Below are 25679 nucleotides of genomic sequence, written 5' to 3'. Positions count from 1 at the left end.
GGATAGAGGATAGGCTAGGATAGAGGATAGGATAGGATAGAGGATAGGATAGGATAGAGGATAGGATAGGATAGAGGATAGGATAGGATAGAGGATAGGATAGGATAGAGGTTAGGATAGGATTGAGGATAGGATAGGATAGAGGATACGATAGAGGATAGGATAGCATAGAGGATAGGATAGGATTGAGGATAGGTTAGGATAGGGGGGAGGATAGGATAGAGGATAGGATAGGGTAGATGATAGTATAGGATAGATGATATTATATCATAGAGGATAGGATAGGATAGAGGATAGGATAGGATAGAGGATTGGATAGGATAGAGGATAGGATAGGATAGAGGATAGGATAGGATAGAGGATAGGATAGGATAGAGGATAGGATAGGATAGAGGATAGGATAGGATAGAGGATAGGATAGGATAGAGGATAGGATAGGATAGAGGATAGGATAGGATAGAGGATAGGATAGGATAGAGGATAGGATAGGATAGAGGATAGGATAGGATAGAGGATAGGATAGGACAGAGGATAGGATAGGATAGAGGATAGGATAGGATAGAGGATAGGATAGGATAGAGGATAGGATAGGATAGAGGATAGGATAGGATAGAGGATAGGATAGGATAGAGGATAGGATAGGATAGAGGATAGGATAGGATAGAGGATAGGATAGGATAGAGGATAGGATAGGATAGAGGATAGGATAGGATAGAGGATATTATAGGATAGTTGATAGGATAGGATAGAGGATACGATATTATAGAGGATAGGATAGAGGATAGGCTAGGATAGAGGATAGGATAGGATAGAGGATAGGATAGGATAGAGGATAGGATAGGATAGAGGATAGGATAGGATAGAGGATAGGATAGGATTGAGGATAGGATAGGATAGAGGATAGGATAGGATAGATGATAGGATAGGATAGAGGATAGGATAGGATAGAGGATAGGATAGGATAGAGGATAGGATAGGATAGAGGATATGATAGGATAGAGGATAGGCTAGGATAGAGGATAGGATAGGATAGAGGATAGGATAGGATAGAGGATAGGATAGGATAGAGGATAGGATAGGATAGAGGTAATGATAGGATAGAGGATACGATATTATAGAGGATAGGATAGAGGATAGGCTAGGATAGAGGATAGGATAGGATAGAGGATAGGATAGGATAGAGGATAGGATAGGATAGAGGATAGGATAGGATAGAGGATAGGATAGGATAGAGGATAGGATAGGATTGAGGATAGGATAGGATAGAGGATAGGATAGGATAGATGATAGGATAGGATAGAGGATAGGATAGGATAGAGGATAGGATAGGATAGAGGATAGGATAGGATAGAGGATATGATAGGATAGAGGATAGGCTAGGATAGAGGATAGGATAGGATAGAGGATAGGATAGGATAGAGGATAGGATAGGATAGAGGATAGGATAGGATAGAGGTAATGATAGGATAGAGGATACGATATTATAGAGGATAGGATAGGATAGAGGATGGGATAGGATAGAGGATAGGATAGGATAGAGGATAGGATAGGATAGAGGATAGGATAGGATAGAGGATACGATATTATAGAGGATAGGATAGGATAGAGGATGGGATAGGATAGAGGATAGGATAGGATAGAGGATAGGATAGGATAGAGGTTAGGATAGGATAGAGGATAGGATAGGATAGAGGTTAGGATAGGATTGAGGAGAGGATAGGATAGAGGATACGATAGAGGATAGGATAGGATTGAGGATAGGTTAGGATAGAGGATATTATAGGATACAGGATAGGATAGGATAGAGGGCAGGATAGGATACAGGATGGGATAGGATAGAGGATACGATAGGACAGAGGATAGAATAGGATAGAGGATAGGATAGGATAGAGGATATTATAGGTTAGAGGATAGGATAGGATAGGATAGAGGATACATAGGATAGGATAGTGGATAGGATAGTATAGAGGATATTATAGGATAGAGGATAGGATAGGATAGAGGATAGGATAGGATAGAGGACATTATAGGATACAGGATTGGATAGGATAGAGGGTAGGATAGGATAGAGGATGGGATAGGATAGAGGATAGGATAGGATAGAGGATAGGATAGGATAGAGGATAGGATAGGATAGAGGATAGGATAGGATAGAGGAAATGATAGGATAGAGGATACGATATTATAGAGGATAGGATAGGATAGAGGATGGGATAGGATAGAGGATAGGATAGGCTAGAGGATAGGATAGGATAGAGGATAGGATAGGATAGAGGATAGGATAGGATAGAGGTTAGGATAGGATTGAGGAGAGGATAGGATAGAGGATACGATAGAGGATAGGATAGGATAGAGGATAGGATAGGATAGAGGATAGGATAGGATAGAGGATAGGATAGGATAGAGGATAGGATAGGATAGAGGATAGGATAGGATAGAGGATAGGATAGGATAGAGGATAGGATAGGATAGAGGATAGGATAGGATAGAGGATAGGATAGGATAGAGGATAGGATAGGATAGAGGATAGGATAGGATAGAGGATAGGATAGGATAGAGGATAGGATAGGATAGAGGATAGGATAGGATAGAGGATAGGATAGGATAGAGGATAGGATAGGATAGAGGATAGGATAGGATAGAGGATAGGATAGGATAGAGGAAATGATAGGATAGAGGATACGATATTATAGAGGATAGGATAGGATAGAGGATGGGATAGGATAGAGGATAGGATAGGATAGAGGATAGGATAGGATAGAGGATAGGATAGGATAGAGGACATTATAGGATACAGGATTGGATAGGATAGAGGGTAGGATAGGATAGAGGATGGGATAGGATAGAGGATATGATAGGATAGAGGATAGGATAGGATAGAGGATAGGATAGAATATAGGATAGGTTAGGATAGAGGATTGAATACGATAGAGGATGGGATTCGATAGAGGATGGGATTCGATAGAGGATACGATAAGATAGAGGATAGGATAGGATAGAGGATTGGATAGGATAGAGGATAGTATAGGATAGGGGATAGGATAGGATAGAGGATAGGATAGGGGATAGGATAGGATGGACGATATTATAGGATAGAGGATAGGATAGGGGATATTATAGGATAGTGGATAGGATAGGATAGAGGATAGGATAGGACAGAGGATACGATAGGATAGAGGATAGGATAGAGGATAGGATAGAGGATAGGATAGGATAGAGGATAGGATAGGTTAGAGGATAGGATAGGATAGAGGATAGGATAGGATAGAGCATAGGATAGGATAGAGGATAGGATAGGATAGAGGATATTATAGGATAGAGGATAGGATAGGATAGAGGATAGGATAGAGGATAGGATAGGATAGGACAGAGGATACGATAGGATAGAGGATAGGATAGGATAGGGGATAGGATAGGATTGAGGATACGATAGGATAGAGGATAGGATAGGATAGAGGATAGGATAGGATAGAGGATATTATAGGATAGAGGATAGGATAGGATAGAGGATAGGATATGATAGAGGATAGGATAGGGGATTGGACAGGGTAGAGGATAGGATAGGATAGAGGATATTATAGGATACAGGATAGGATAGGATAGAGGGTATGTTAGGATAGAGGATGGGATAGGATAGAGGATACGATAGGATAGAGGATAGGATAGGATAGACGATAGGATAGGATGGAGGATATTATAGGATAGAGGATAGGATAGGATAGAGGATATTATAGGATAGTGGAAAGGATAGGATAGAGGGTAGGATAGGACAGAGGATACGATAGGATAGAGGATAGGATAGGATAGGAGATAGGATAGGATTGAGGATAGGATATGATAGAGGATAGGATAGGATAGGATGCAGGATAGGATAGGACAGAGGATAGGATAGGATAGAGGATAGGATAGGATAGGATAGAGGATAGGATAGGATAGGATACAGGATAGGATAGGACAGAGGATAGGATAGGATAGAGTATAGGATAGGATAGAGGATATTATAGGATATAGGATAGGATAGGATAGAGGATAGAATAAGATAGAGGATAGGATAGGATAGAGGATACGATAGGATAGAGGATAGGATAGGACACAGGATACGTTATTATAGGTGATAGGATAGCATAGAGGATGGTATCGCATAGAGGATAGGATAGGGGATTGGATAGGATAGAGGATAGGAGACGATAGAGGATAGGATAGGATAGAGGATAGGATACGATAGAGGATAGGATAGGATAGAGGATATGATAGGATAGAGGATAGGACAGGATAGAGGATAGGAGTGGATAGAGGATAGGATAGGATAGAGGATAGGATAGGATAGCGGATAGGATAGGATAGAGTATAGAATAGGTTAGAGGATAGGATAGGATAGAGGATAGGATAGGATAGAGGATAGAATAGGATAGAGGATAGGATAGGATAAAGGATAGGATAGGATAGATGTTAGGATAGGATTGTGGAGAGGATAGGATAGAGGATACGATAGAGGATAGGATAGGACAGAGGATAGGATAGGTTAGAGGATAAGATAGAATAGAGGATAGGATAGGATAGAGTATAGGATATAGGATTGGATAGTATAGAGGATAGGATACGTTAGGGGATAGGATAGGATAGGATGGAGAATAGGATAGGATAGATGATATTATAGGTTAGAGGACAGGATAGGACAGAGGATACGTTATTATAGAGGATAGGATAGGATAGAGGAGAGGATTGCATAGAGGATAGGATAGGGGATAGGATAGGATAGAGGATAGGATAGGATAGAGGATAGGATAGGATAGAGGATAGGATAGGATAGAGGATAGGATAGGATAGAGGATAGGATAGGATAGAGGATATTATAGGATAGAGGGTAGGATAGGATAGAGGATATGATATTATAGAGGATAGGATAGAGGATAGGCTAGGATTGAGGATAGGATAGGATAGAGGATAGGATAGGATAGAGGATAGGATAGGATTGAAGATAGGATAGGATAGAGGAAATGATAGGACAGAGGATACGATATTATAGAGGATAGGATAGGATAGAGGATAGGATAGGATAGAGGATAGGACAGGATAGAGGATAGGATAGGATAGAGGTTAGGATAGGATAGAGGATACGATATTATAGAGGATAGGATAGGATAGAGGATGGGATAGGATAGAGGATAGGATAGGATAGAGGATAGGATAGGATAGAGGATAGGATAGGATAGAGGACATTATAGGATACAGGATTGGATAGGATAGAGGGTAGGATAGGATAGAGGATGGGATAGGATAGAGGATATGATAGGATAGAGGATAGGATAGGATAGAGGATAGGATAGAATATAGGATAGGTTAGGATAGAGGATTGAATACGATAGAGGATGGGATTCGATAGAGGATGGGATTCGATAGAGGATACGATAAGATAGAGGATAGGATAGGATAGAGGATTGGATAGGATAGAGGATAGTATAGGATAGGGGATAGGATAGGATAGAGGATAGGATAGGGGATAGGATAGGATGGACGATATTATAGGATAGAGGATAGGATAGGGGATATTATAGGATAGTGGATAGGATAGGATAGAGGATAGGATAGGACAGAGGATACGATAGGATAGAGGATAGGATAGAGGATAGGATAGAGGATAGGATAGGATAGAGGATAGGATAGGTTAGAGGATAGGATAGGATAGAGGATAGGATAGGATAGAGCATAGGATAGGATAGAGGATAGGATAGGATAGAGGATATTATAGGATAGAGGATAGGATAGGATAGAGGATAGGATAGAGGATAGGATAGGATAGGACAGAGGATACGATAGGCTAGAGGATAGGATAGGATAGGGGATAGGATAGGATTGAGGATACGATAGGATAGAGGATAGGATAGGATAGAGGATAGGATAGGATAGAGGATATTATAGGATAGAGGATAGGATAGGATAGAGGATAGGATATGATAGAGGATAGGATAGGGGATTGGACAGGGTAGAGGATAGGATAGGATAGAGGATATTATAGGATACAGGATAGGATAGGATAGAGGGTATGTTAGGATAGAGGATGGGATAGGATAGAGGATACGATAGGATAGAGGATAGGATAGGATAGACGATAGGATAGGATGGAGGATATTATAGGATAGAGGATAGGATAGGATAGAGGATATTATAGGATAGTGGAAAGGATAGGATAGAGGGTAGGATAGGACAGAGGATACGATAGGATAGAGGATAGGATAGGATAGGAGATAGGATAGGATTGAGGATAGGATATGATAGAGGATAGGATAGGATAGGATGCAGGATAGGATAGGACAGAGGATAGGATAGGATAGAGGATAGGATAGGATAGGATAGAGGATAGGATAGGATAGGATACAGGATAGGATAGGACAGAGGATAGGATAGGATAGAGTATAGGATAGGATAGAGGATATTATAGGATATAGGATAGGATAGGATAGAGGATAGAATACGATAGAGGATAGGATAGGATAGAGGATATGATAGGATAGAGGATAGGACAGGATAGAGGATAGGAGTGGATAGAGGATAGGATAGGTTAGAGGATAGGATAGGATAGAGGATAGAATAGGATAGAGGATAGGATAGGATAAAGGATAGGATAGGATAGATGTTAGGATAGGATTGTGGAGAGGATAGGATAGAGGATACGATAGAGGATAGGATAGGACAGAGGATAGGATAGGTTAGAGGATAAGATAGAATAGAGGATAGGATAGGATAGAGTATAGGATATAGGATTGGATAGTATAGAGGATAGGATACGTTAGGGGATAGGATAGGATAGGATGGAGAATAGGATAGGATAGATGATATTATAGGTTAGAGGACAGGATAGGACAGAGGATACGTTATTATAGAGGATAGGATAGGATAGAGGAGAGGATTGCATAGAGGATAGGATAGGGGATAGGATAGGATAGAGGATAGGATAGGATAGAGGATAGGATAGGATAGAGGATAGGATAGGATAGAGGATAGGATAGGATAGAGGATAGGATAGGATAGAGGATATTATAGGATAGAGGGTAGGATAGGATAGAGGATATGATATTATAGAGGATAGGATAGAGGATAGGCTAGGATTGAGGATAGGATAGGATAGAGGATAGGATAGGATAGAGGATAGGATAGGATTGAAGATAGGATAGGATAGAGGAAATGATAGGACAGAGGATACGATATTATAGAGGATAGGATAGGATAGAGGATAGGATAGGATAGAGGATAGGATAGGATAGAGGATAGGATAGGATAGAGGATAGGATAGGATAGAGGATAGGATAGGATAGAGGATAGGATAGGATAGAGGATAGGATAGGATAGAGGATAGGATAGGATAGAGGATAGGATAGGATAGAGGATAGGATAGGATAGAGGATAGGATAGGATAGAGGATAGGATAGGATAGAGGATAGGATATAATAGAGGATAGGATAGGATAGAGTATAGGATATAGGATTGGATAGGATAGAGGATAGGATACGTTAGGTGATACGATAGGATAGGATAGAGAATCGGATAGGATAGATGATATTATAGGATGGAGGACAGGATAGGACAGAGGATACGATATTATAGAGGATAGGATAGGATAGAGGATAGGATTGGATAGATGTTAGGATAGGATTGAGGAGAGGATAGGATAGAGGATACGATAGAGGATAGGATAGGACAGAGGATAGGATAGGTTAGAGGATAAGATAGAATAGAGGATAGGATAGGATAGAGTATAGGATATAGGATTGGATAGTATAGAGGATAGGATACGTTAGGGGATAGGATAGGATAGGATGGAGAATAGGATAGGATAGATGATATGATATTATAGAGGATAGGATAGAGGATAGGCTAGCATTGAGGATAGGATAGGATAGAGGATAGGATAGGATAGAGGATAGGATAGGATTGAAGATAGGATAGGATAGAGGAAATGATAGGACAGAGGATACGATATTATAGAGGATAGGATAGGATAGAGGATAGGATAGGATAGAGGATAGGACAGGATAGAGGATAGGATAGGATAGAGGTTAGGATAGGATTGAGGATAGGATAGGATAGAGGATACGATAGAGGATAGGATAGCATACAGGATAGGATAGGAATGAGGATAGGTTAGGATAGGGGGGAGGATAGGATAGAGGATAGGATAGGATAGAGGATAGGATAGGATAGAGGATAGGATAGGATAGAGGATAGGATAGAGGATAGGATAGGATAGAGGATAGGATAGGATAGAGGTAATGATAGGATAGAGGATACGATATTATAGAGGATAGAATAGGATAGAGGATGGGATAGGATAGAGGATAGGATAGGATAGAGGATAGGATAGGATAGAGGATAGGATAGGATAGAGGATACGATATTATAGAGGATAGGATAGGATAGAGGATGGGATAGGATAGAGGATAGGATAGGATAGAGGATAGGATAGGATAGAGGATGGGATAGGATAGAGGATAGGATAGGATAGAGGTTAGGATAGGATTGAGGAGAGGATAGGATAGAGGATACGATAGAGGATAGGATAGGATTGAGGATAGGTTAGGATAGAGGATATTATAGGATACAGGATAGGATAGGATAGAGGGCAGGATAGGATAGAGGATGGGATAGGATAGAGGATACGATAGGACAGAGGATAGAATAGGATAGAGGATAGGATAGGATAGAGCATATTATAGGTTAGAGGATAGGATAGGATAGGATAGAGGATACATAGGATAGGATAGTGGATAGGATAGTATAGAGGATATTATAGGATAGAGGATAGGATAGGATAGAGGATAGGATAGGATAGAGGACATTATAGGATACAGGATTGGATAGGATAGAGGGTAGGATAGGATAGAGGATGGGATAGGATAGAGGATAGGATAGGATAGAGGATAGGATAGGATAGAGGATAGGATAGGATAGAGGATAGGATAAGATAGAGGAAATGATAGGATAGAGGATACGATATTATAGAGGATAGGATAGGATAGAGGATGGGATAGGATAGAGGATAGGATAGGCTAGAGGATAGGATAGGATAGAGGATAGGATAGGATAGAGGATAGGATAGGATAGAGGTTAGGATAGGATTGAGGAGAGGATAGGATAGAGGATACGATAGAGGATAGAATAGGATAGAGGATAGGATAGGATAGAGGATAGGATAGGATAGAGGATAGGATAGGATAGAGGATAGGATAGGATAGAGGAAATGATAGGATAGAGGATACGATATTATAGAGGATAGGATAGGATAGAGGATGGGATAGGATAGAGGATAGGATAGGCTAGAGGATAGGATAGGATAGAGGATAGGATAGGATAGAGGATAGGATAGGATAGAGGTTAGGATAGGATTGAGGAGAGGATAGGATAGAGGATACGATAGAGGATAGGATAGGATAGAGGATAGGATAGGATAGAGGATAGGATAGGATAGAGGATAGGATAGGATAGGGGATAGGATAGGATTGAGGATAGGATATGATAGAGGATAGGATAGGATAGGATACAGGATAGGATAGGACAGAGGATAGGATAGGATAGAGGATAGGATAGGATAGGATAGAGGATAGGATAGGATAGGATACAGGATAGGATAGGACAGAGGATAGGATAGGATAGAGTATAGGATAGGATAGAGGATATTATAGGATATAGGATAGGATAGGATAGAGGATAGAATAAGATAGAGGATAGGATAGGATAGAGGATACGATAGGATAGAGGATAGGCTAGGACACAGGATACGTTATTATAGGTGATAGGATAGCATAGAGGATGGTATCGCATAGAGGATAGGATAGGGGATTGGATAGGATAGAGGATAGGAGACGATAGAGGATAGGATAGGATAGAGGATAGGATACGATAGAGGATAGGATAGGATAGAGGATATGATAGGATAGAGGATAGGACAGGATAGAGGATAGGAGTGGATAGAGGATAGGATAGGATAGAGGATAGGATAGGATAGCGGATAGGATAGGATAGAGTATAGAATAGGTTAGAGGATAGGATAGGATAGAGGATAGGATAGGATAGAGGATAGAATAGGATAGAGGATAGGATAGGATAGAGGATAGGATAGGATAGAGGTTAGGATAGGATTGAGGATAGGATAGGATAGAGGATACGATAGAGGATAGGATAGCATAGAGGATAGGATAGGATTGAGGATAGGTTAGGATAGGGGGGAGGATAGGATAGAGGATAGGATAGGGTAGATGATAGTATAGGATAGATGATATTATATCATAGAGGATAGGATAGGATAGAGGATAGGATAGGATAGAGGATAGGATAGGATAGAGGATAGGATAGGATAGAGGATAGGATAGAGGATAGGATAGGATAGAGGATAGGATAGGATAGAGGATAGGATAGGATAGAGGATAGGCTAGGATAGAGGATAGGATAGGATAGAGGATAGGATAGGATAGAGGATAGAATAGGATAGAGGATAGGATAGGATAGAGCATATTATAGGTTAGAGGATAGGATAGGATAGGATAGAGGATACATAGGATAGGATAGTGGATAGGATAGTATAGAGGATATTATAGGATAGAGGATAGGATAGGATAGAGGATAGGATAGGATAGAGGACATTATAGGATACAGGATTGGATAGGATAGAGGGTAGGATAGGATAGAGGATGGGATAGGATAGAGGATAGGATAGGATAGAGGATAGGATAGGATAGAGGATAGGATAGGATAGAGGATAGGATAGGATAGAGGAAATGATAGGATAGAGGACACGATATTATAGAGGATAGGATAGGATAGAGGGTAGGATAGGATAGAGGATACGATATTATAGAGGATAGGATAGAGGATAGGCTAGGATTGAGGATAGGATAGAGGATAGGATAGGATAGAGGATAGGATAGAATAGAGGATAGGATAGGATAGAGTATAGGATATAGGATTGGATAGTATAGAGGATAGGATACGTTAGGGGATAGGATAGGATAGGATGGAGAATAGGATAGGATAGATGATATTATAGGTTAGAGGACAGGATAGGACAGAGGATACGTTATTATAGAGGATAGGATAGGATAGAGGAGAGGATTGCATAGAGGATAGGATAGGGGATAGGATAGGATAGAGGATAGGATAGGATAGTGGATAGGATAGGATAGAGGATAGGATAGGATAGAGGATAGGATAGGATAGAGGATATTATAGGATAGAGGGTAGGATAGGATAGAGGATACGATATTATAGAGGATAGGATAGAGGATAGGCTAGGATTGAGGATAGGATAGGATAGAGGATAGGATAGGATAGAGGATAGGATAGGATTGAAGATAGGATAGGATAGAGGAAATGATAGGACAGAGGATACGATATTATAGAGGATAGGATAGGATAGAGAATAGGATAGGATAGAGGATAGGACAGGATAGAGGATAGGATAGGATAGAGGTTAGGATAGGATTGAGGATAGGATAGGATAGAGGATACGATAGAGGATAGGATAGCATAGAGGATAGGATAGGATTGAGGATAGGTTAGGATAGGGGGGAGGATAGGATAGAGGATAGGATAGGGTAGATGATAGTATAGGATAGATGATATTATATCATAGAGGATAGGATAGGATAGAGGATAGGATAGGATAGAGGATAGGATAGGATAGAGGATAGGATAGGATAGAGATAGGATAGGATAGAGGATAGGATAGGATAGAGGATAGGATAGGATAGAGGATAGGATAGGATAGAGGATAGGATAGGATAGAGGATAGGATAGGATAGAGGATAGGATAGGATAGAGGATAGGATAGGATAGAGGATAGGATAGGATAGAGGATAGGATAGGATAGAGGATAGGATAGGATAGAGGATAGGATAGGATAGAGGATAGGATAGAGGATAGGATAGGATAGAGGATAGGATAGGATAGAGGATAGGATAGGATAGAGGATAGGCTAGGATAGAGGATAGGATAGGATCAGGGATAGGATAGGATAGAGGATAGGATAGGATAGAGGATAGGATAGGATAGAGGATAGGATAGAGGATAGGATAGGATAGAGGATAGGATAGGATAGAGGATAGGATAGGATAGAGGATAGGATAGGATAGAGGTAATGATAGGATAGAGGATACGATATTATAGAGGATAGGATAGGATAGAGGATGGGATAGGATAGAGGATAGGATAGGATAGAGGATAGGATAGGATAGAGATAGGATAGGATAGAGGATACGATATTATAGAAGATAGGATAGGATAGAGGATGGGATAGGATAGAGGATAGGATAGGATAGAGGATAGGATAGGATAGAGGATGGGATAGGATAGAGGATAGGATAGGATAGAGGTTAGGATAGGATTGAGGAGAGGATAGGATAGAGGATACGATAGAGGATAGGATAGGATTGAGGATAGGTTAGGATAGAGGATATTATAGGATACAGGATAGGATAGGATAGAGGGCAGGATAGGATAGAGGATGGGATAGGATAGAGGATACGATAGGACAGAGGATAGAATAGGATAGAGGATAGGATAGGATAGAGCATATTATAGGTTAGAGGATTGGATAGGATAGGATAGAGGATACATAGGATAGGATAGTGGATAGGATAGTATAGAGGATATTATAGGATAGAGGATAGGATAGGATAGAGGATAGGATAGGATAGAGGACATTATAGGATACAGGATTGGATAGGATAGAGGGTAGGATAGGATAGAGGATGGGATAGGATAGAGGATAGGATAGGATAGAGGATAGGATAGGATAGAGGATAGGATAGGATAGAGGATAGGATAGGATAGAGGAAATGATAGGATAGAGGATACGATATTATAGAGGATAGGATAGGATAGAGGATGGGATAGGATAGAGGATAGGATAGGCTAGAGGATAGGATAGGATAGAGGATAGGATAGGATAGAGGATAGGATAGGATAGAGGTTAGGATAGGATTGAGGAGAGGATAGGATAGAGGATACGATAGAGGATAGGATAGATAGAGGATAGGATAGGATAGAGGATAGGATAGGATAGAGGAAATGATAGGATAGAGGATACGATATTATAGAGGATAGGATAGGATAGAGGATGGGATAGGATAGAGGATAGGATAGGCTAGAGGATAGGATAGGATAGAGGATAGGATAGGATAGAGGATAGGATAGGATAGAGGATAGGATAGGAGATAGAGGATATTATAGGATAGAGGGTAGGATAGGATAGAGGATACGATATTATAGAGGATAGGATAGAGGATAGGCTAGGATTGAGGATAGGATAGGATAGAGGATAGGATAGGATAGAGGATAGGATAGGATTGAAGATAGGATAGGATAGAGGAAATGATAAGACAGAGGATACGATATTATAGAGGATAGGATAGGATAGAGGATAGGATAGGATAGAGGATAGGACAGGATAGAGGATAGGATAGGATAGAGGTTAGGATAGGATTGAGGATAGGATAGGATAGAGGATACGATAGAGGATAGGATAGCATAGAGGATAGATAGGATTGAGGATAGGTTAGGATAGGGGGGAGGATAGGATAGAGGATAGGATAGGGTAGATGATAGTATAGGATAGATGATATTATATCATAGAGGATAGGATAGGATAGAGGATAGGATAGGATAGAGGATAGGATAGGATAGAGGATAGGATAGGATAGAGGATAGGATAGGATAGAGGATAGGATAGGATAGAGGATAGGATAGGATAGAGGATAGGATAGGATAGAGGATAGGATAGGATAGAGGATAGGATAGGATAGAGGATAGGATAGAGGATAGGATAGGATAGAGGATAGGATAGGATAGAGGATAGGATAGGATAGAGGATAGGATAGGATAGAGGATAGGATAGGATAGAGGATAGGATAGGATGGAGGATAGGATAGGATAGAGGATAGGATAGGATAGAGGATAGGATAGAGGATAGGATAGGATAGAGGATAGGATAGGATAGAGGATAGGGTAGGATAGAGGATAGGATAGGATAGAGGTAATGATAGGATAGAGGATACGATATTATAGAGGAAGGATAGGATACAGGATAGGATAGGATAGAGGATAGGATAGGATAGAGGTTAGGATAGGATTGAGGAGAGGATAGGACAGAGGATACGATAGAGGATAGGATAGGATTGAGGATAGGTTAGGATAGAGGATATTATAGGATACAGGATAGGATAGGATAGAGGGCAGGATAGGATAGAGGATGGGATAGGATAGAGGATACGATAGGACAGAGGATAGAATAGGATAGAGATAGGATAGGATAGAGCATATTATAGGTTAGAGGATAGGATAGGATAGGATAGAGGATACATTGGATTGGATAGTGGATAGGATAGTATAGAGGATATTATAGGATAGAGGATAGGATAGGATAGAGGATAGGATAGGATAGAGGACATTATAGGATACAGGATTGGATAGGATAGAGGGTAGGATAGGATAGAGGATGGGATAGGATAGAGGATAGGATAGGACAGAGGATAGGATAGGATAGAGGATAGGATAGGATAGAGGATAGGATAGGATAGAGGAAATGATAGGATAGAGGATACGATATTATAGAGGATAGGATAGGATAGAGGATGGGATAGGATAGAGGATAGGATAGGCTAGAGGATAGGATAGGATAGAGGATAGGATAGGATAGAGGATAGGATAGGATAGAGGTTAGGATAGGATTGAGGAGAGGATAGGATAGAGGATACGATAGAGGATAGGATAGGATAGAGGATAGGATAGGATAGAGGATAGGATAGGATAGAGGATAGGATAGGATAGAGGATAGGATAGGATAGAGGATAGGATAGGATAGAGGAAATGATAGGATAGAGGATACGATATTATAGAGGATAGGATAGGATAGAGGATGGGATAGGATAGAGGATAGGATAGGCTAGAGGATAGGATAGGATAGAGGATAGGATAGGATAGAGGATAGGATAGGATAGAGGTTAGGATAGGATTGAGGAGAGGATAGGATAGAGGATACGATAGAGGATAGGATAGGATAGAGGATAGGATAGGATAGAGGATAGGATAGGATAGAGGATAGGATAGGATAGAGGATAGGATAGGATAGAGGATAGGATAGGATAGAGGATAGGATAGGATAGAGGAAATGATAGGATAGAGGATACGATATTATAGAGGATAGGATAGGATAGAGGATGGGATAGGATAGAGGATAGGATAGGATAGAGGATAGGATAGGATAGAGGTAGGATAGGATAGAGGTTAGGATAGGATTGAGAGAGGATAGGATAGAGGATACGATAGAGGATAGGATAGGATTGAGGATAGGTTAGGATAGAGGATATGATAGGATAGAGGATAGGATAGGATAGAGGATAGGATAGAATATAGGATATGATAGGGTAGAGGATTGAATACGATAGAGGATGGGATTCGATAGAGTATGGGATTCGATAGAGGATACGATAAGATAGAGGATAGGATAGGATAGAGGATTGGATAGGATAGAGGATAGTATAGGATAGAGGATAGGATAGGATAGAGGATAGGATAGGGGATAGGATAGGATGGACGATATTATAGGATAGTGGATAGGATAGGGGATATTATAGGATAGTGGATAGGATAGGATAGAGGATAGGATAGGACAGAGGATACGATAGGATAGAGGATAGGATAGAGGATAGGATAGGGTAGAGTATAGGATAGGTTAGAGGATAGGATAGGATAGAGGATAGGATAGGATAGAGCATAGGATAGGATAGAGGATAGGATAAGATAGAGGATATTATAGGATAGAGGATAGGATAGGATAGAGGATAGGATAGAGGATAGGATAGAGGATAGGATAGGATAGGACAGAGGATACGATAGGATAGAGGATAGGATAGGATAGGGGATAGGATAGGATTGAGGATAGGATAGGATAGAGGATAGGATAGGATAGAGGATAGGATAGGATAGAGGGCAGGATAGGATAGAGGGTGGGATAGGATAGAGGATACGATAGGACAGAGGATAGAATAGGATAGAGGATAGAATAGGATAGAGGATATTGTAGGTTAGAGGATAGGATAGGATAGGATAGAGGATACATAGGATAGGATAGTGGATAGGATAGTATAGAGGATATTATAGGATAGAGGATAGGATAGGATAGAGGATAGGATAGGATAGAGGACATTATAGGATACAGGATACGATAGGATAGAGGTTAGGATAGGATTGAGGAGAGGATAGGATAGAGGATACGATAGAGGATAGGATAGGATTGAGGATAGGTTAGGATAGAGGATATTATAGGATACAGGATAGGATAGGATAGAGGGCAGGATAGGATAGAGGATGGGATAGGATAGAGGATACGATAGGACAGAGGATAGAATAGGATAGAGGATAGAATAGGATAGAGGATATTGTAGGTTAGAGGATAGGATAGGATAGGATAGAGGATACATAGGATAGGATAGTGGATAGGATAGTATAGAGGATATTATAGGATAGAGGATAGGATAGGATAGAGGATAGGATAGGATAGAGGACATTATAGGATACAGGATACGATAGGATAGAGGTTAGGATAGGATTGAGGAGAGGATAGGATAGAGGATACGATAGAGGATAGGATAGGATTGAGGATAGGATAAGATAGAGGATATTATAGGATAGAGGATAGGATAGGATAGAGGATAGGATAGAGGATAGGATAGAGGATAGGATAGGATAGGACAGAGGATACGATAGGATAGAGGATAGGATAGGATAGGGGATAGGATAGGATTGAGGATAGGATAGGATAGAGGATAGGATAGGATAGAGGATAGGATAGGATAGAGGGCAGGATAGGATAGAGGGTGGGATAGGATAGAGGATACGATAGGACAGAGGATAGAATAGGATAGAGGATAGAATAGGATAGAGGATATTGTAGGTTAGAGGATAGGATAGGATAGGATAGAGGATACATAGGATAGGATAGTGGATAGGATAGTATAGAGGATATTATAGGATAGAGGATAGGATAGGATAGAGGATAGGATAGGATAGAGGACATTATAGGATACAGGATACGATAGGATAGAGGTTAGGATAGGATTGAGGAGAGGATAGGATAGAGGATACGATAGAGGATAGGATAGGATTGAGGATAGGTTAGGATAGAGGATATTATAGGATACAGGATAGGATAGGATAGAGGGCAGGATAGGATAGAGGATGGGATAGGATAGAGGATACGATAGGACAGAGGATAGAATACGATAGAGGATAGGATAGGATAGAGGATATTATAGGTTAGAGGATAGGATAGGATAGGATAGAGGATACATAGGATAGGATAGTGGATAGGATAGTATAGAGGATATTATAGGATAGAAGATAGGATAGGATAGAGGATAGGATAGGATAGAGGACATTATAAGATACAGGATTGGATAGGATAGAGGGTAGGATACCATAGAGGATGGGATAGGATAGAGGATAGGATAGGATAGAGGATAGGATAGGATAGAGGATAGGATAGAATATAGGATAGGATAGGATAGAGGATTGAATACGATAGAGGATGGGATTCGATAGATGATTGGATTCGATAGAGGATAGGATAGGATAGAGGATAGGATAGAGGATAGGATAGGATAGAGGATAGGATAGGATAGAGGATAGGATAGGATAGAGGATACGATATTATAGAGGATAGGATAGGATAGAGGATGGGATAGGATAGAGGATAGGATAGGCTAGATGATAGGATAGGATAGAGGATAGGATAGGATAGAGGATAGGATAGGATAGAGGTTAGGAGAGGATTGAGGAGAGGATAGGATAGAGGATACGATAGAGGATAGGATAGGATAGAGGATAGGATAGGATAGAGGATAGGATAGGATAGAGGATAGGATAGGATAGAGGATAGGATAGGATAGAGGATAGGATAGGATAGAGGATAGGATAGGATAGAGGAAAGGATAGGATAGAGGATAGGATAGGATAGAGGATAGGATAGGATAGAGGATAGGATAGGATAGAGGATAGGATAGGATAGAGGATAGGATAGGATAGAGGATAGGATAGGATAGAGGAAATGATAGGATAGAGGATACGATATTATATGGGATAGGATAGGATAGAGGATGGGATAGGATAGAGGATAGGATAGGATAGAGGATAGGATAGGATGGAGGATAGGATAGGATAGAGGTTAGGATAGGATTGAGGAGAGGATAGGATAGAGGATACGATAGAGGATAGGATAGGATTGAGGATAGGTTAGGATAGAGGATATTATAGGATACAGGATAGGATAGGATAGAGGGCAGGATAGGATAGAGGATGGGATAGGATAGAGGATACGATAGGACAGAGGATAGAATAGGATAGAGGATAGAATAGGATAGATGATATTATAGGTTAGAGGATAGGATAGGATAGGATAGAGGATACATAGGATAGGATAGTGGATAGGATAGTATAGAGGATATTATAGGATAGAGGATAGGATAGGATAGAGGATAGGATAGGATAGAGGACATTATAGGATACAGGATTGGATAGGATAGAGGGTAGGATAGGATAGAGGATGGGATAGGATAGAGGATACGATAGGACAGAGGATAGAATAGGAAAGAGGATAGGATAGGATAGAGGATATTATAGGTTAGAGGATAGGATAGGATAGGATAGAGGATACATAGGATAGGATAGTGGATAGGATAGTATAGAGGATATTATAGGATAGAGGATAGGATAGGATAGAGGATAGGATAGGATAGAGGACATTATAGGATACAGGATTGGATAGGATAGAGGGTAGGATAGCATAGAGGATGGGATAGGATAGAGGATAGGATAGGATAGAGGATAGGATAGGATAGAGGATAGGATAGAATATAGGATAGGATAGGATAGAGAATTGAATACGATAGAGGATGGGATTCGATAGATGATGGGATTCGATAGAGGATACGATAAGATAGAGGATAGGATAGGATAGAGGATAGGATAGGATAGAGGATAGGATAGGATAGAGGATAGGATAGGATAGAGGAAATGATAGGATAGAGGATACGATATTATAGAGGATAGGATAGGATAGAGGATGGGATAGGATAGAGGATAGGATAGGCTAGAGGATAGGATAGGATACAGGATAGGATAGGATAGAGGAAATGATAGGATAGAGGATACGATATTATAGAGGATAGGATAGGATAGAGGATGGGATAGGATAGAGGATAGGATAGGCTAGAGGATAGGATAGGATACAGGATAGGATAGGATAGAGGATAGGATAGGATAGAGGTTAGGATAGGATTGAGGAGAGGATAGGATAGAGGATACGATAGAGGATAGGATAGGATAGAGGATAGGATAGGATAGAGGATAGGATAGGATAGAGGATAGGATAGGATAGAGGATAGGATAGGATAGAGGATAGGATAGAGGATAGGATAGGATAGAGGATAGGATAGGATAGAGGATAGGATAGGATAGAGGATATGATAGGGTAGAGGATAGGATAGGATAGAGGATAGGATAGGATAGAGGATAGGATAGGATAGAGGATAGGATAGGATAGAGGATAGGATAGGATAGAGGATAGGATAGGATAGAGGATAGGATAGGATAGAGGATAGGATAGGATAGAGGATAGGATAGGATAGAGGATAGGATAGGATAGAGGATAGGATAGGATAGAGGATAGGATAGGATAGAGGATAGGATAGGATCGAGGATAGGATAGGATAGAGGAAATGATAGGATAGAGGATACGATATTATATGGGATAGGATAGAGGATAGGATAGGATAGAGGATAGGATAGGATAGAGGTTAGGATAGGATTGAGGAGAGGATAGGATAGAGGATACTATAGAGGATAGGATAGGATTGAGGATAGGTTAGGATAGAGGATATTATAGGATACAGGATAGGATAGGATAGAGGGCAGGATAGGATAGAGGATGGGATAGGATAGAGGATACGATAGGACAGAGGATAGAATAGGATAGAGGATAGAATAGGATAGAGGATATTATAGGTTAGAGGATAGGATAGGATAGGATAGAGGATACATAGGATAGGATAGTGGATAGGATAGTATAGAGGATATTATAGGATAGAGGATAGGATAGGATAGAGGATAGGAGAGGATAGAGGACATTATAGGATACAGGATTGGATAGGATAGAGGGTAGGATAGGATAGAGGATGGGATAGGATAGAGGATAGGATAGGATAGAGGATAGGATAGGATAGAGGATAGGATAGAATATAGGATAGGATAGGATAGAGGATTGAATACGATAGAGGATGGGATTCGATAGAGGTTATGATTCGATAGAGGATACGATCAGATAGAGGATATTATAGGATAGAGGATAGGATAGGGGATATTATAGGATAGTGGATAGGATAGGATAGAGGATAGGATAGGACAGAGGATACGATAGGATAGAGGATAGGATAGAGGATAGGATAGAGGATAGGATAGGATAGAGGATAGGATAGGTTAGAGGATAGGATAGGATAGAGGATAGGATAGGATAGAGCATAGGATAGGATAGAGGATAGGATAGGATAGAGGATATTATAGGATAGAGGATAGGATAGGATAGAGGATAGGATAGAGGATAGGATAGGATAGGACAGAGGATACGATAGGATAGAGGATAGGATAGGATAGGGGATAGGATAGGATTGAGGATACGATAGGATAGAGGATAGGATAGGATAGAGGATAGGATTGGATAGAGGATAGGATAGGATAGAGGATAGGATAGGATAGAGGATAGGATAGGATAGAGGATAGGATAGGGGATTGGACAGGGTAGAGGATATGATAGGGTAGAGGATATTATAGGATACAGGATAGGATAGGATAGAGGGTATGCTAGGATAGAGGATGGGATAGGATAGAGGATACGATAGGATAGAGGATAGGATAGGATAGACGATAGGATAGGATGGAGGATATTATAGGATAGAGGATAGGATAGGATAGAGGATATTATAGGATAGTGGAAAGGATAGGATAGAGGGTAGGATAGGACAGAGGATACGATAGGATAGAGGATAGGATAGGATAGGGGATAGGATAGGATTGAGGATAGGATATGATAGAGGATAGGATAGGATAGGATACAGGATAGGATAGGACAGAGGATAGGATAGGATAGAGGATGGGATAGGATAGGATAGAGGATAGGATAGGATAGGCTACAGGATAGGATAGGACAGAGGATAGGATAGGATAGAGTATAGGATAGGATAGAGGATATTATAGGATATAGGATAGGATAGGATAGAGGATAGAATAGAAGATAGGATAGAGGATTGTATAGGATAGAGCATAGGATAGGACAGAGGGTAGGATAGGATCGAGTATGGGATAGGATTGAGGATAGGATAGGATTGAGGATGCGTTAGGATATAGGATACGGTAGGATAGAGGATAGAATAGCATAGAGTATAGGATATAGGATTGGATAGGATAGAGAATAGGATACGATAGAAGATAGGATAGGATTGGATAGAGAATAGGATGGGATATAGGATAGGATAGTATAGAGGAAAGGATAGGATAGAGGATAGGATAGGATAGAGGATAGGATAGGATAGAGGATAGGATAAGATAAGAGGATAGGATAGGATAGAGGATAGGATAGGATAGAGGATAGGATAGGATAGCATAAGAGGATAGGATAGGATAGAGGATAGGATAGGATAGAGGATAGGATAGGATAGAGGATAGGATAGCATAGAGGATAGGATGGGATAGAGTAAAGGTTATAGGATTGGCTAGGATAGAGGATAGTATAGGATAGAGGATAGGATAGGATAGAGGATAGGATAGTATAGAGGAAAGGATAGTTGATTGGATAGGATATAGGATAGGAAATGATAGAGGATAGGATAGGACAGAGGATAGGATAGGATAGAGGATAGGATAGGATAGAGGATAGGATAGGATACAGGATAGGATAGGATACAGGATAGGATAGGATAGAGGATAGGATAGGATAGAGGATAGGATAGGATAGAGGATAGGATAGGGGATTGGATATGATATAGGATAGGATATGATAGAGAATAGGATAGGATAGCGGATACGATAAGATAGAGTATAGAATAGGATAGATGATATTATAGGAAAGTGGATAGGATATGATAGTGGATACGATATTATAGAGGATAGGATAGGATAGAGGATCGGATAGGATAGAGGATAGGATAGGATAGAGGATAGGATAGGGTAGAGGATAGGATAGGATAGAGGATAGGATAGGATAGAGTATAGAATAGGATAGATGATAGGATAGGATAGGGTAGAGAATAGGATAGGATAGATGATATTATACGATAGAGGATAGTATAGGATAGAGGATAGGATAGGATAGAGGATAGGATAGGATAGTGGAAAGGATAGGACAGAGTATACAATAGGATAGAGGATAGGATAGGATAGAGGATAGCATAGGAATGAGGATAGGATAGGATAGAGGATAGGATGGGATAGAGGATAGGATAGGATAGAGGATTGGATTGGATAGAGGATAGGATATATGATTGGATAGGATAGAGAATAGGATACGATAGTGGATAGGATAGAGGATGGGATATAATAGAGGATAGGATAGGATAGAGGATAGGATAGAGGATAGGATAGAGGATTGGATAGGATAGAGGGTAGGATAGGATAGCGGATAGGATAGGAATGAGGATAGGATAGGATGAAGGATAGGATAGGATAAGATTATAGGATAGGATAGAGGATAGGATAGGATATAGGATAGGATCGGATAGATGATAGGATAGGACAGAGGATAGGATAGGATACAGGATAGGATAGGATAGAGGATAGGATAGGATAGAGGATAGGATAGGATACAGTATAGGATTGGATATAGGATACGATATAGGATTGGATAGGATAGAGAATAGGATACGAATAGAGGATAGGATAGGATTGGATAGAGAATAGGATGGGATAGAGGATAGCATAGGATAGAGTATAGGATAGGATAGAGAATAGGATAGGATAGATGATATTATAGGAAAGAGGATAGGATATGATAGAGGATACGATATTATAGAGGATAGGATATGATAGAGGATCAGTTAGGATAGAGGATAGGATAGGATAGAGGATAGGATAGGATAGAGGATAGGATAGGATATAGGATAGGATCGGATAGATGATAGGATAGGACAGAGGATAGGATAGGATACAGGATAGGATAGGATAGAGGATAGGATAGGATAGAGGATAGGATAGGATACAGGATAGGATTGGATATAGGATACGATATAGGATTGGATAGGATAGAGAATAGGATACGATAGAGGATAGGATAGGATTGGATAGAGAATAGGATGGGATAGAGGATAGCATAGGATAGAGTATAGGATAGGATAGAGAATAGGGTAGGATAGATGATATTATAGGAAAGAGGATGGGATATGATAGAGGATACGATATTATAGAGGATCGGATAGGATAGAGGATCGGATAGGATAGAGGATAGGATAGGATAGAGGATAGGATAGGATAGGATAGGATAGAGGATAGGATAGGATAAGAGGATATGATAGGATAGGATAAAGGATAGGATAGGATAGAGGATAGGATAGGATAGAGGATAGGATAGGATACAGGATACGATAGGATAGAGGATAGGATAGGATAGAGGATACGATATACGATTGGATAGGATAGAGAACAGGATACTATAGAGGATAGTATTGGATTCGATAGAGAATAGTATCGGATAGAGGATAGGATAGGGTAGAGGATAGGATAGGATAGAGGATAGGATAGGATAGAGGATAGGATAGGATACAGGATAGGATAGGATAGGATAGAGGATAGGATAGGATAGAGGATAGGATAGGATAGAGAATAGGATAGGATAGATAATATTATAGGAAAGAGGATAGGATAGGATAGAGGACAGGATAGGATAGAGGATAGGATAGGATAGATGATAGGATAGGATAGAGTATAGGTTATAGGGTTGGGTAGGATAGAGGATAGGATACGATAGAGGATAGGATAGGATAGAGAATAGGATAGGATACAATATAGGATAGGATACAGAATAGGATACGATAGAGGATAGGATAGAGAATAGGTCAGGATAGAGGATAGGATAGGGGATTGGATAGGATAGAAGATAGGATAGGATAGACGATAGGATAGGATAGACGATAGGATAGGATAGAGGATAGGATAGGATAGAGGATAGGATAGGATAGAGGATAGGATGGGATAGAGGATAGGATAGGATAGAGAATAGGATAGGATAGAGGATAGGATAGGATAGAAGATAGGATATAGGATTGGATAGGATAGAGGATAGGATACGATAGAGGATAAGATAGGATAGGATAGAGAATAGGATAGGATATATGATATTATAGGATAGAGCAAGGATAGGACAGAGGATACGATATTATAGAGGATAGGATAGGATAGAGGATCAGTTAGGATAGAGGATAGGATAGGATAGAGGATAGGATAGGATAAAGTATAGGATAGGATAGAGGATAGGATAGGATAGAGGATAGGATAGGATACAGGATACGATAGGATAGAGGATAGGATAGGATAGAGGATACGATATACGATTGGATAGGATAGAGAACAGGATACTATAGAGGATAGTATTGGATTCGATAGAGAATAGTATCGGATAGAGGATAGGATAGGGTAGAGGATAGGATAGGATAGAGGATAGGATAGGATAGAGGATAGGATAGGATACAGGATAGGATAGGATAGATAATATTATAGGAAAGAGGATAGGATAGGATAGAGGATAGGATAGGATAGTGGATAGGATAGGATAGATGATAGGATAGGATAGAGTATAGGTTATAGGGTTGGGTAGGATAGAGGATAGGATACGATAGAGGATAGGATAGGATAGAGAATAGGATAGGATACAATATAGGATAGGATACAGAATAGGATACGATAGAGGATAGGATAGAGAATAGGTCAGGATAGAGGATAGGATAGGGGATTGGATAGGATAGAAGATAGGAGACTATAGAGAATAGGATGGGATGGAGGATAGGATAGGATAGCGAATAGGATAGGATAGATGATATTATAGGAAAGAGGATAGGATATGACAGAGGATACGGTATTATAGAGGATAGGATACGATAGAGGATAGGATAGGATAGGATAGAGAATAGGATACGATAGAGGATAGGATAGGATTGGATAGAGAATAGGGTGGGATAGAGGATAGGATAGGATAGAGGATAGGATAGGATAGAGAATAGGATAGGATAGAGGAGAGGATAGGATAGAGTATAGGATAGGGTAGATGATATTATAGGGTAGAGGATAGGATAGGGGATTGGATAGGATAGTTGATAGAATAGGATAGAGGATAGGACAGGATAGAGGATAGGATAGGTTAGGGTATAAGATAGGATAGAGGGTAGGATAGGATAGAGGATAGGATAGGATAGACGATAGGATAGGATAGACGATAGGATAGGATAGAGGATAGGATAGGATAGAGGATAGGATAGGATAGAGGATAGGATGGGATAGAGGATAGGATAGGATAGAGGATCGGATAGGATAGAGGATAGGATAGGATAGAAGATAGGATATAGGATTGGATAGGATAGAGGATAGGATACGATAGA

Source organism: Halictus rubicundus, unplaced genomic scaffold (genome assembly GCF_050948215.1).
Source record: "Halictus rubicundus isolate RS-2024b unplaced genomic scaffold, iyHalRubi1_principal scaffold0218, whole genome shotgun sequence".
Lineage (NCBI taxonomy): Eukaryota > Metazoa > Arthropoda > Insecta > Hymenoptera > Halictidae > Halictus > Halictus rubicundus.
This window is presented reverse-complemented; position numbering follows the sequence as displayed.